The following is a 14,913-nucleotide window of genomic DNA, read 5'->3' as shown; positions in this document are numbered from 1 at the left end:
AGATACCTAGGAGTAAACCTAACCAAGGAATAAATAATAAATAATCCTAAGATTTGTATGGAACCAGAAAAGACCCTGAATAGCCAGAGGAATGTTGAAAAAGAAAACCAATGCTGGGGGCATCACAATACTGGACTTCAAGTTGTACTACAAAGCTGTGATCATCAAGATAGCATGGTACTGGCACAAAAACAGACATGTAGATCAATGGAACAGAATAGAAAACCCAGGAATGGACCCTCAACTCTATGGTCTACTCATCTTTGACAAAGCAGGAAAGAATATCCAATGGAAAAAAAGTCTCTTCCACAAAATGGTGCTGGGAAAATTGGAAAGCCACATGCAAAAGAATGACCATTCTCTTACACCACATATGAAGATAAACTCAAAATGGATGAAAGATCTAAATGTGAGACAGAAATTCGTCAAAATCCTAGAGAACACAGGCAGCAACGCTTTTGAACCTCGGCCACAGCACTTCTTGCAAGACACATCTCTAACAGCAGGAAACAAAAGAAATGAATTATTGGGACTTCATCAAGATAAAAAGCTTCTGCACAGCAAAAGAAACAAAACTAAAAGGCAACCTACAGAATGGAAGAAGATATCTGCAAATGACATATCAGAGAAAGGGCTAGTATCCAAGATCTATAAAGAACATGTTATGGGCAGCCTGACTCAGCAGTTTAGCACCACCTTCAGCCTAGGGCGTGATCCTGGAGACCCGGGATCGAGTCCCACATTGGGCTCCCTGCAAGGAGCCTGCTTCTCCCTCTGCCTATGTCTCTGTCTCTCTGTCTCTGTGTCTCTCATGAATAAATAAAATCTTAAAAAAAAAGAATGTATCAATCTCCACACCCCCAAAAAACAAACAATCCAGTCATGAAATGGGCAAAAGACATCAACAGTAATTTCTCCAAAGACGACCTACACATGGCCAGTAGGCATACGAAAAAATACTCCCGTCACTTGCCATCAGGGAACTACAAAACCACCATGAGATACCACTTTATACCACTTTAGTGAGAATGACTAAAATTAATAAGACAGAAAACAACAAATGTTGGCAAGGATGTGGAGAAAGGGGAACCCTCTTACACTGCTGGTGGGAATACAAATTGGTGCAGCCACTGTGGAAAACAGAGGTTCCTCAGAAAGTTGAAAATAGAGCTACCCTACGACTCAACAATTGCACTACTGGGTATTTATCCCAAAGATACAGATGTAGTGAAACAATAGGACACCTGCTCCTCAATGGTCATAGCAGCAGTGTCCAAATAGCCAAACTGTGGAAAGAGCTGTATATCCTCTGACAGGATAATGGATAAAGAAGATGTGGTGTATATATAGAATGGAATATTACTCAGCCATCAGACAGGATGAATACCCACCATTTATATTGACGTGGATGGAACTGGAGGGTATTATGCTGAGTGAAATAAGTCAATCAGAGAAGGACAATCATATGGTTTTACTCATATGCAGAATATAAGAAATAGTGAAAGTGACCATAAGGGAAGGAGGAAAACTGTGTGGGAAAAAAATCATAGAGGAAGACAAACCATGAGAGACTCCTAGCTCTGGGAAACAAACAGGGTTGCTGGAGGGGAGTGATGGGAGGATGAGGTAACTGGGTGACGGGCACTAAGGAGGGTACGTGATGTGATGAGCACTGGGTGTTATACTATATGCTGGCAAAATAAATTTAAGTAGGGAGGAAGAGAGAAGGGAGGAAGGAAGAGACTTATAGAACAACAAAGATAGGATATATACATTCCCAATGCAGTATTATTCAGCTATAAAAAAAAGCGAAATCCTGCCATTTGCAATGAAATGGATAGAGCTATAGAGTATTATGCTAAGGAAAACAAATCAGTCAGAGAAAGACAAATACCACATAATCTCACTTTTCTGTAGAATTTATGAAACTAAAGCAACAAGCAAAGGAAAAAAAAAGAGAAAGACAAAAGAGAGAGAGAGAGAGAGAGAGACTCTTAACTACAGAGAACACACTGCTGGTTCCCAGAGAGGATGTGGGTTGTGGGAATGGGTAAGATGGGTGATGGAGATTAAAGAATACACTTAACATGATTAAAAAGAAAAATGATGGCTGAAAACTACCCTTACCTGGGAAAAGAAACAAATCCAAATGAAGGAAGCCCAAAAAACAACACAATGACTCTAAAGAGAGCCATAAAGAGACATTATGATGAAACTGTCAAAAGTTAAAAAAAAAAAACGCAAAGAATCTTAAAAGTAGCAAGAGAAAGTGGCTTGTTCCAAACATGGGACTCTCCATAGAGCTATCAGTAGATTTTTCAGCAGAAATGCTGCAGGCCAGTAGGGAGTGGGATCATGCACATTCAAAGTGGTAGAAGAATAAACTTGCCCTGAGCATACTCTATCCAGCAAAATTCTCAGAACTTTGAGACAGAGTTTCAAAGAGAAAAGCTGAAGACCCGGGTGGCTCAGCGGTTTAGCACTGCCTTCAGCCCAGGGCCTGATCCTGGAGACCCGGGATGGAGTCCCACGTCAGGCTCCCTATGTGGAGCCTGCTTCTCCCTCTGCCTGTGTCTGCGCGTGCCTCTCTCTCTCTCTTTCTCTTTCTCTCTGTCTCTCATGAATAAATAAATAAATAAAATCTTAAAAAAAAAAAGCTGAATAACTTCATACAAGAGTTTTTTTTTTTTAATTTTTATTTATTTATTTATGATAGTCACAGAGAGAGAGGCAGAGACACAGGCAGAGGGAGAAGCAGGCTCCATGCACCGGGAGCCCGACGTGGGATTCGATCCCGGGTCTCCAGGATCGCGCCCTGGGCCAAAGGCAGGCGCTAAACCGCTGCGCCACCCAGGGATCCCCATACAAGAGTTGTTAAAGGGAGACGGGAATTTGCCATTCTAAAATAAAACAACCATGAAAGTATTAAAGTGATAAATGTGTAATTCAGAATAATATTGTAAAGGTGATGGGTAAATCCATTATCACTTTAGTACAAAGACTAAAAAACAACAATAACTACAATACCTTTTTAAGGGATACACAATACTAAAAGATGCAAACAAAATGAAAAGAGTATTAAAATGTAGAGCTTTGTATTTGAAATTATCTCAAAATCATCAGTTTTAAGATGTTTTATCTAAATCTCATGGTACTTTCAAAACAAAACTCTATAGTAGATACACAAATGAGAGAGAATAGAATCAAAGAATACCACTATGGAAAATCATGAACTCACAAAGGAAAACAGGAAGAAATGAACAAGGGATTTCCTAAACAACCAGAAAACAATTAATACAATGCCAATCTGAGTCTTACCTATTAATAATTACTCTATGTGTAAGTAGATTAAAAACTCCAATCAAAAGACAGAGTAGCTAAATGGATTAAAAGAGAGAGAGAGACCCAACTATATGCTACCAAAAAGACTCACGAGCTTCAATGACACATACAGACTAAAGTTGGATAGAAGATATTCCATGCAAATGGAAACCAAAAGAAAGCAAGGATAGCTGTATTTGTATCAGACAAAACAGACTAATTATGTTGAATTAATGTGGCTACAGTGGGCCTATAGAAACAAAGAAGGTGATTATATAATGATGAAGAGGTAAATTCATCACGAGGACATAACAAATATAAATATTTATGCACCCAACACAGGAGCACCTAAATATATAAAGCAAATATTAACAGATTTGAAGGGAGAAACAGCAATACAATAACAGTAGGGAACTTTAATTCTCCACTTTCAACAATGGATACATACTTCAGAAAGAAAATCAGTAAGAAAACATTTGACTTAAACTATATAGCAGACCAGATGGACCTAACATATATACAGAACATTCCATCCAACAGCAGAATACACATTCTTCTCAAACATACATGGAACATCTCCAGAATAGATCATATATTAGGCCACAAGTCTTAACAAATTTTTAAAAACTTAAATTATTCCAAGTATCTTTTCCAATCATAATGATAGGACACTAGAAATCAACAGAAGGAAAACCACAAAATGCACAAATATGTGGAGATTAAACATGCTCCTGAACAACAAATGGGTCAAAAGAAGAAATCAAGGGGAAAATTAAAAAATATCTTGAAACAAATTAAAATGAAAATACAACATACAAAAATTTGTGAAACGTGTCAAAAACAGTTCCAAGAGGGAAGTTTACAGCAATAAATGCCTACATTAAAATATCTCAAATGAACAACCTAACTTTACACCTAAAAGAACATGAAAAAGAAGAACTAAGCCCCAAATCAATGATCCTAGTATAGGCCCACTGTAGCCACATTAATTCAACATAATTCTGGAAGTCCTAGCAAAAGAAATTAAGAAAAAGAATTAAAAGGGAACTAAATTGAAAAGGAAGATTAAATTGTACTTGCAGATGACATGATGTCATATAGAAAACCATTAAGATTCCACAAAAAAAACATTTAAATTAATAAATTCAGTAGATTTACAGAATGCAAAGTCCATATACAAAAAACCAGCTGCATTCCATACACCAACAGCATAGTTATGAAAAGAGAACTTAAAATATTATCTCCAATAGCATGAAAAAAATAAAATACTTAGGAATAAATTTATCCAAGGATGTGAAAGATCTGTATACTCAAACTACAAAACTGATGAAAGAAACTGAGGACACAAATAAATGGAAAGATATTCTGTGTTCATGGGTAGGAAGAGTATTGCGAAAATGTCTATACTATTCAAAATGATCTCCAGATTCAATGCAATCCCCATTAAAATTCCAATAGCACTTTTCCACAGAAATAAGTCCTGAAACTTGGATGGAACCACAAAGTCCCTGAATAGCCAAAGCAACCCTGAGAAAGAACAAAAGTGGAAGCATCACACTTCCTGATTTCAAACCATATTACAAAGCTATAGTAATCAAAGCAGTAGGATATTTGTATAAAAACAGATATATAAATTAATGCAACAGAGAGGCCAGAAATAAATCCACGCATATATATTCAGTTAACTTTCAAAAAGGAATCAAAAAGGCACAATGAGACAAAGATAGTTTCTTCAACAAATGGTGTTAAGAAAACTGGATAAACATATGCAAAAGAAGGATACTTGGACCCCTATCTTACACCATAGGCAAAAATCAACTAAAAATAGATTAAAGAGTTGAACATAGGAAAAAAAAAAAAAAAAGAGTTGAACATAGGCCCTGAATACTTAAAACCCCCAGCAGAAAATGTAGACAGTAAGCTCCTTCACAATGTTTTCAAAAATGTTCTTTTTGATGTGACAACAAAACAAAGGCAAGAAAAGCAAAACTAATAGGGAGGAGTCCTATATCAAACGAAAAAGCTGCTGCATAGTAAAGGTAACTACACACAAAATGAAGAAGCAACCTATGGAATAGAAGAATACAACTGCAAGCCACATATCAGATAAAGGTTAATATGCAAAATACAAAAACTCATACGACTCAATAGAAAAAAATAACCCAATTAAAACTGAAATATGTAAAATAACTAAGACATTTTCCCCCAGAAAAGACAAATTGTCAACAGATAAATAAAGGTGCTCAACATGATTAATCACCTGGGAAATGCAAATCAAAACCCCAATAAGATATCACCTGTTTGGATGTCTACTATCAAAAATATAAGAAATAACAAATGCTGGTGAGGATACAGAGAAAAGGAAATCTTTGTGCACTGTTGGTGGCATGTAAATTGGTATAGCCAATACTGAAAACAGTATGGAGATGCCCAAGAAATTAAAAATAAGACTATGATACAATCTAACAGTTCCACTTCTAGGTATATATATTCAAAGGAAATAAAATCATTACCTCTTGATTATCTCATGTTCATCACAGCATTATTCACAATAGTCCAGATATGGAAAGAACCTAACTGTTCCATCACAGATGAAAGGATAAAGAAAATTTTGTATATCTCTCTCTCTCTCAAACACACAGATATTATTCAATCTTAAAAAGAAGTAATTCCTGCCATTTACAATAACATGGATGAACCTGGAGGGCATTATGCTAAATGAAATAAGCCAAATGAGAAAGGCAAACACTACATGGCATCACTTATATGTGGAATCTATTAAAAAAAAAAAAAAAGGTAGAATAATGGTTCCCTGAGATGGGATGGTGGTGGAAATTGGAAGAGGTTTCTAAAAGGGTAAAACTTAAAGCTATAAGATGAATAAAGTCTGAAGATTTAAGTTATAACATGGTAACTATAGTTGATAATACTGTATGTGTCATTAAAATTTGCTAAGAGAGGGCAGCCCCGGTGGTGCAGCGGTTTAGCGCCGCCTGCAGCCCAGGGCATGATCCTGGAGACCCTGGATCGAGTCCCACGTCAGGCTCTCTGCATGGAGCCTGCTTCTCCCTCTGCCTGTGTCTCTGCCTCTCTCTCTGTCTCTATGAATAAATAAAATCTTTAAAAAAATATTTGCTAAGAGAGTAGAATTTCAGTATTCCTACACAAAAAGCTATATGAGGTGATGGGTGTGTTATTTAACTTGATTGTAGGAATCCTTTCGCAATATATACATGTATCAAAGCAACATATTGTATACTTTAAATCTATTACAATGAGAACTCAACAAGCCAGATAAGCCTACAAGACCAACAACAGGAGGAAACTTTAGCTAGATCAACTGTTGTCTTAAAAAAATTTTTTAAGTAAAATTGGAGTGCATCTATCCCTTTGAATTAGGATTTTTGTATTCCAGAAGTGCTGAATCACTATATGTATACCTGAAACAAACATCTAAATGAAATTTGAATAAAAAGTAAAATTGGAAATGACAAAGGGAACATTACTACCAATTTTATGGAGATAAAAGGCTTAAAACAGTATTATTCACAATTGTACATCAATAAATTTGATAACCTAAAAGAAAGGCACAAACTCTAGAAATTGCATTCTGCCAAATCTTTGAAGAAAGATGTGAAAGTCATAATATTGAATTTATTATCAAAAAAGCCTTGCAACAACTAAATTCTCTGGATTAGATTCCCTCATGTTGAATTCTAATAATCATTCACAGAATTAAGGTCATTCTTCACCAATCCTTCCAAACAACTGAAGAGTAGTGGATGCTTCCTCACTTATTCTAGAGGGTCCCTATTGTACTGGTTCCAAAGCCAGACAAAGACACTACAAGAAAAGAACACTATGGACTATATTTTATTTTATTTTTTTTTACTTATGATAACACAGAGAGAGAGAGAGAGGCAGAGACATAGGCAGAGGGAGAAGCAGGCTCCATGCACCGGGAGCTCGACGTGGGATTCGATCCTGGGTCTCCAGGATCGCGCCCTGGGCCAAAGGCAGGCGCCAAACTGCTGTGCCACCCAGGGATCCCGAACACTATGGACTAAACGTCCCTTATGAATACTGATACAAAAATCGTCTACAAGATAGTAAACAACTCAACAGCACATTAAAGGGATTATATATCATGGCCAATTAGGGCAATGATTATAAGGTTGATTCAACATGAAAACTTGTCAATGCAATATATATACTACAAAGACCAAATGAAGGAAAAAGGAACCCACATGATCACCTTAATGGATGCCCAAAAAAGCACTTGACAAAAGTCAGTGCTCTTTCTTGATTTAAAAAAAAAAAAAAAAAGAAGCCTCAAAAAAAATCAGGAATAGAAGTTATTGACTTTTAGCATAATAAAGGCTGTATGTGAAAAACCTACAGCTATTATATTTAATGGTGAAAGACCTAAAGCTTTCCTTGTAGATCAAGGACAAAGGAAAGATACCTGCTTTCACTACTTCTATTTAGCATAGTACTGAAATATCCTACCTAAAGAAGAAATACAAAAGCATAAAGTTGAAAAGAAAAATAACATTCACAAATTACAAAATCTCATATGTAGAAAACCTCAAGATTTCACAAAAACTACAATTAACATATTTACAAAGTTGCAGGATACAAAAACACTAAAAAAATACTGTGTTTTTATATAGTAAGAATGAAAAGTTTAAAATGGAAATTTAGAAAACAGTATCATTACAGAATTGTGAAAGAGTAAAAATCTAGGAAAAATTTAACCAGGGTGGAGAGGCATAAGACATCAACACCAAAAACTAGAAAATGTTAGTAAAAAATTAATAAAGATATTAATAAATGTAAGGAATCTTGTGTTCATAAATTGATGTTCTTAATGTCAGTACTACATATAAATGCAATCTCTTTCAACACTGTACAGATTAAATGCAGTCTCTTTCAAAATTTCAATTTTTTTCAGAAAAAGAAAAATCCATCTGAAATTTCATATGCTACAACATGGAGCATTATGCTTTTGGCATTACGCTAAGTAAAGTGAGCCAGTTGCAAAAGGACATATACTATATGATTCCACTTTATGAATTTAATTACTCTATGTACTTGATATAGAGACAAAAATATAGAATTGTGGCTTGAGGGTGGGGGAAATGTCAAATTATTATTTAATAATTATAGATTTTCAGTTTTGCAAGAAAACTGGGTGGTGTGATGGTGATAATAGTTGCACAGTGAAATGAATGTACTTAAGGCCACAGACTTGTGCTTTTTTAAATGGCTAAAATGGTAAATTTTATGTTATGTGTATTTTAGCAGAATTTTTTAAGTGAAGGGAAACATTCACATAAAGAAAAACTAAAGAAGTTCATCACTAATAGATCTGCTCAATAAGAAATGTTACAAAAAATCAAGAGAGTTGGCAATCCTTCAGCTAGATGGACCAAGAAAAAGAGACAAGACTCAAATTAATAAATTCAGAAATCAATGTGGAGACATTACCACTGACCTTCCAGAAAGAAAAAGGATTGTAGGAGAATACAATGAACAGTTTTATGCCAACAAATTGTATAACCTAGATGAAATCAACAACTTCCTAGAAACAGAGTACCAAAATGTACTCAAAGAAATAGAAAATCTCAACAGATCTATATCAAGGGATGCAATCTGTAATCAAAAACCCCCAACAAAGAAAAGCTCAGAACTAAAGGGCTTTACTAGTGATTTCTACAAAACATTTAAAGACTTATCACCAATCTTTGAACTCTTCCAAAAAATAAGAGGGAACATTCATGTCAATATTACCCTGGCATCAAAGCCAGATAAAGATATCACAGAAAACATAGACATGATTTCCCTATCCTCCACCCACAGATGTAAAAATCCTCATAAAGATCCCTGCTAGCCAAATCTAGGAGCATATTAAAAGGATTATCCATCATGATAAATTGAGACTTATCACATGAATAGAAAGATATTTCAAGATATGAAAATTAATCAATACAACAAATGACATTAATAGAATGAAGGAAAAAATAAACAAGGCTCTTCCCTTTTACTGCCATTGCTGAATTGCCAGTAGCCAAAATGAAATTCAATCCTTTTGTGACTTCCAACCAGAGCAAGAACTATATAACAGGCATTTTAATCCAGCTTCCCACATTCGCAGAAAGACTGTGTCTTCCTCTCTTTCCAAGAGCTGAGACAGAAGTACAACATTTGATCCATACCCATATGAAAGGATGATGTACAGGTTGTATGAGGACACTACAAAGGTCAGCAAATTGGCAAAGTAGTCCAGGTTTACAGGAAGAAATACATCATGTATGGTGAACAAGTATGTGAGAGAAGGCTGATGGCATAACTGTTCATGTGGGCATTCACCTTTGCAAGGTGGTTACTACTAGACTAAAACCAGACAAAGACCACAAAAAGATCCTTGAAGGTAAAAGCCAAATCTCACCACGTAGGAAAAGAAAAGGGCAAATATAAGGAAGAAACAATTGAGAGGATGCAGGAATAAAGTAATAATATATATGACTTTAGATAAAAACTCTTAAAGTAAAAAAGACATGATTATCTCAGTTAATGCAACAAATTTAATGAAATCACTATTTTTAATTCAGTTTGCCAACATACAGTATAATACCCAATACTCATCACATGCCCTCCTAAATGCCACTATTTTATGTAAATAAAACATATATATACACATATACACACATGTATAGGAAAAATATAATGTAACTAAGTACGGAAGGTAATGTCCAAAGAATACCTACAGAAAACCCACAGCTAACATTATACCCAATGGTGAAAGGATGGATGCCAGCTTTTGACTCTTCTATTGAACGCTGTACTGGGAGTTCCAGCCAGAATAATTAGGCAAGAAAGAGACATAAAACACATCCAAATTGGAAATGAAGAAGTATAATTATTTGTTTGCAGGTGACATGATCCTATATATAGAAAAGCCTAAAGAACTCATGAGACAAGACTATCTGATCTAATTAACAAATTCAGCAAAGTTACAAGATATTAGATCAGCACAAAAATCAGTTGTTTTCTATACCCTGGCAGTGAACAAAAAAGTTTAGAAAAATATCCACTTACAATAGCATCTAAAAGAATAAGATACTTATGGATAAGATGCCAGACTTGTACACTGTTAACTATAAGCCACCACTGGCTAAATGGATAAGCAAAATGTTGAATATTTATCCAATCATATGTCATATGTCTTTCAACCATAAAAGATCTAAACAAGGAGTGACAGCAAGACGGCCGACTAGGCAGTCACAACCTCATCCTTACACAAAACAATACTGTAACAACTACCCAAAATGAAAATAGATCTGGGAGAGTGCCAGATAAAATCAAGAAGCTGCAGTCAGTGGAGCACAAACTCCATGGATATACACACAGGAAAGCCAAGGAAACTTCTACCTGCATCATCACCTGGTCTCCTAGCCCAGGAGCTGGGTGCTCAGTGTGATCCACGTGGCAGCAACCTCCCTCTACAGGCCAATGGACAGTAGGAGGACCCGAGCAGCCCTCGCCATTCACCGCCAGGGACCAGTGCAGACCTCACTGATGCTACCCTAGCTGACACAACTGCCCAGAGTTCATGCCACTGCACTCCTTTGGAGCAGAAGCCAAGCTGTGAAGCCAATGCCCACCTCCCTCCTCCCCCTGGCCCTAAAATTACCACGTGTTCCCACGCCTCCGTCTAATGTGTGTCCATGCCTCGGATCCTGGTGCCAAGAGAGATTCATTAAACTGAGACCTCCTTAGGCAGAGGAAAGGGAGAGCAGGGGAACCCCAGCCACCCTCACTACTCCCACAGAAACCTTTGGGCTTTGATGATGCTGACTGAGCTAAGAAAGCTGAATATGGATTCAACACCACTGTGCCCTCTTAGAGCCAGAGCCACTGCTAGGAGACCCTGGAGCTGGGGCTGCCACAAACAACTCAGCCAGTGCCCTCATACCCACCAATGTGTGAAAGTCTTTCCCACCAAAGGCAGTACACAAAGCCTAGAAGAGGTGACTGCTCCTTCAAGTGTGCAGACAGCAACACAAGACTACAGAAAACATTAAAAAAAAAAATCAAGGGAATATGATACCATCAAAAGAACACAAATTTGCAGTAAATAACCTGAAAGAAGTTAAGTATCTATGAATTGCCTGCAAATACTTTAATTTTTTAAAAGAATCTCAGCAAGGGAGGGGCCAAGCTGGTGATGCAGGAAGACCCTGAACTCACCTCCTCCACAGACACACCAAATCTACAGCTATTTACAGAGTAATTCCTTTGGAAAAACTGAGGATTAAAAGATTCTTCATAGCAAAAGACAGGAAAACCATAGAAAACGGCAGCCATAAAAGTGCAAACTGCAGTGGGAAAGGATGGTGCTGAGGGACCATGAGCTGATTTGTCTTCCTTGAAGCAAAGGGAAAAAAAACAGAATTTAAAAGAGCAACTAGAATATAAAAGACCCAGTCCTAGAACTCCACTAAGTGGTATGAGAGCCACTGGAGCCCTCTCCAGGTTGGAGGAGCTGCCAAGCACCATGCCTTACATTCTCCTTTCTACCTTGATATATGGACAGGAGCAGGGTCTGTGTACCCTAGCTGACCTACTGTCTCAGTGGGCCCTGGGCCCTTAACCCACACAAGCCCCAGCCATCCCAAAAAGGGGGCCCCAGCAGAGCACACAATGGAACATTCCTGGTCAGTGCTCACTACAGCTCCAGCCATCCTGCCAAGGTGACATAGAGAGGAGGCATCCTGGAACATTCCAGGCCCAGACACTTTGGCTTCATCTCTCTTTCAAGGGCACCCCCTGTGCAGAGCTCTCCAGGGCCCCCAAACCCATGCCAGCCACTGTTCCAGCCAGCCAGCTACACACAGTCTACACACAGGAATACTGTACAGTACATTCCTACAATTTCAGGAGAAGTAGATATTCTAATTTATAGAAACAAAGAAAGCCAAGCAAAATGAGTAGATAGAGGAATATGCTACAAATGAAAGAAAAGACAAAACCTCAGAAAAAGAGTTAAATGAAATGATGGGGATAAGTAATCTACCTGATAAAAGTTCAGAGTAAAGTTCATGAAGATGCTCACCAGAGTAGAGCAAATGGTGGATGAATTCAGGGAGAACTTCAAAGGGAGACAGAAAACATAATTGCGTGTTATATGTAACTGATGAATTACTGAACTCTACATCTGAAACTAATGTACTATATGTCGCTAATTAAATTTAAATAAATAAATAATCACAGTTGAACACAATAACTGAAATATGACAGAGGGAATCAACAGTAGATTACAGGACACAGAAGAACAGGTCAGCTATCTGGAAGACAGGGAAAGGGAAGCCCCAGCATAACATCAAAAAGAAAAAAAGAATTTTTTTTTTTTAAATAATTGTGTCTCTGCTGATTGGTTTTGCAAGTCTAACTTACAAACGTTTAATTGAGTAACAGATTTAGGCTTGTGATTTTATTTTATTTTTTTATTTATGATAGTCATCAGAGAGAGAGAGAGGCAGAGACACAGGCAGAGGGAGAAGCAGGCTCCATGCCAGGAGCCCGACGTGGGATTCGATCCCGGGTCTCCAGGATCGCGCCCTGGGCCAAAGGCAGGCGCCAAACCGCTGCGCCACCCAGGGATCCCAAAAAAAGAATTTTTAAAAATGAGGATTACTTAAGAGATCTTTTGGACAACATTAAGTGAAAAGACATTAACACTATAGGGATCCCAGAATGAAAAGAGAGAAAGTAGAAAATTATTTGAAAAAAGGATAGCTGCAAACTTCCATAATGTAGGGAAGGAAACAGACATCGAGGTTTAGGATGCAGAGTTCAATTCCAAACAAGATGAACCCAAGGATGTCCAAAGCACAACACATAATAATTAACATTAAATTAAAGATAAAGAGAGAATTTTAAAAAGAGCAAAAGAAAAGCAACTAGCTATGTGTAAGGGAAACCCCATAAGGCTATATCAGCTAAGTATTCAGCGGAAACATAAGACAATCCCATGATATACTCAAAATGCTGAGAGGGAAAAACCTATAACCAAGAATACTTGGCAAGGTTATCATTCATAATTAAAGAGATCAAAAGTCTCCAAGACAAAAGTTAAAGAAGCTCTTTGCCACTAAACTGGCCTTAGAAGAAATTTTAAAGAAACTTCTTTAAGTGCAAAAGAAAATGCCATAATTAGAAGAAAATCATGAAAAGAAAATTTTCATGAGTAAAGCAAAATACAGTAAAGGCAGTAGACTATCACTTATAAAGCTATACAAAAATAGCAAAATCAGTTACATCTTAAAAATTAGTCAAAAGGATTCACCAAGTAAAAAGATGTAGAATATGACATCATATGCATAAAATGGGGAGGAGAAAGTAAAAACAGTTATTTTGGTATAGGTGCCAATTTAAATGACCATCAACCTAATATAGATTGCTATATACTTAAGTTGTTATATATGAATCCCAAAGTAACCACAAACCCAAAGCCTATACTAGATACACACAAAAAACTTTAAAAAGCCAAGCATAACACTAAAGAAAGTCATCGATCACAAAGAGAGAGTAAGAATGGAGAACTGCAAAACCAGAAAACAGTTAACAAAATAGCAATAAGCACATACCTATGAATGATTACTTTGAATTGAAATGATCTAAATATTCAATTCAAAGACAAGCGCATGTGAAATGATTTAAAAATAGGAAAGAAGAAAAAAATTAAAATAGGAAAGAAAGGAAAAGAAGATATATGCTGCCTAGAAGAGACTCACCCAGACCTAAAGACACATACACACTGAAAGTTAAGGAACAAAATACATTAAGAGGAAAGGAAGGAGAGGGGAGAGGGGAGAGGGGAGAGGGGGGAGGGGGGAGGGGGGAAGAAAGAAAGAAGAAAGAAAAGAAAAGGAAGAAAGGAAGAAAGAAAATATGTTCTCATTCATTTGGGGAATATAAATAATAGTGAAAGGGAATATAAGGGAAGGGAGAAGAAATGTGTGAGAAATATCAGAAAGGGAGACAGAACATAGAGACTCCTAACTCTGGGAAACAAACTAGGGGTGGTGGAAGGGGAGGAGGGTGGGGGGTGGGGGTGAATGGGTGACGGGCACTGAGGGGGGCACTTGAGGGGATGAGCACTGGGTGTTATTCTGTATGTTGGCAAAGTGAACACCAATAAAAAATAAATTTATTATAAAAAAAGCAAAAAAAAGCAAAAAGAAAAAAGAAAGAGAAAGAGAAAGAAAAAGAAAAAGAGAAAAAGCAAGCGGGATAGCAGTACTTACATTAAACAAAACAGACTTTAAAACAAAGACTGTGGGCAGACTGAGTGGCTCAGCAGTTTAGTGCTGCCTTCGGCCCAGGGCATGATCCTGGAGACCCGGGATCAAGTCCCACATCGGGCTCCCTGTGTGAAGCCTGCTTCTCCCTCTGCCTGTCTCTCATGAATAAATAAGAAATCTTTTTAAAAAAATAAAAAATAAAACAAAGACTGTAACAAGAGACAAGGGTATTACATAATGATAAAGGGATGACTCCAACAAGAGGATAAAGCAACTGTAAATA

The 14,913-nt window shown here is 37.0% G+C and overlaps 1 pseudogene; it reads left to right on the top strand.

Moving 5' to 3' along the window:
- Positions 1-14,185, top strand: part of LOC125752346 (60S ribosomal protein L26-like) — a 44,085-nt pseudogene extending 29,900 nt beyond the window's left edge.
- Positions 14,186-14,913: the final 728 nt, after the last annotated feature.

The sequence above is a fragment of the Canis lupus genome, chromosome 1 (assembly GCF_003254725.2).
Source record: "Canis lupus dingo isolate Sandy chromosome 1, ASM325472v2, whole genome shotgun sequence".
In the NCBI taxonomy this organism is placed as follows: Eukaryota; Metazoa; Chordata; class Mammalia; order Carnivora; family Canidae; genus Canis; species Canis lupus.
Note: the sequence above shows the minus strand (reverse complement) of the source record. Positions and strands in the feature narration are given on the sequence as shown.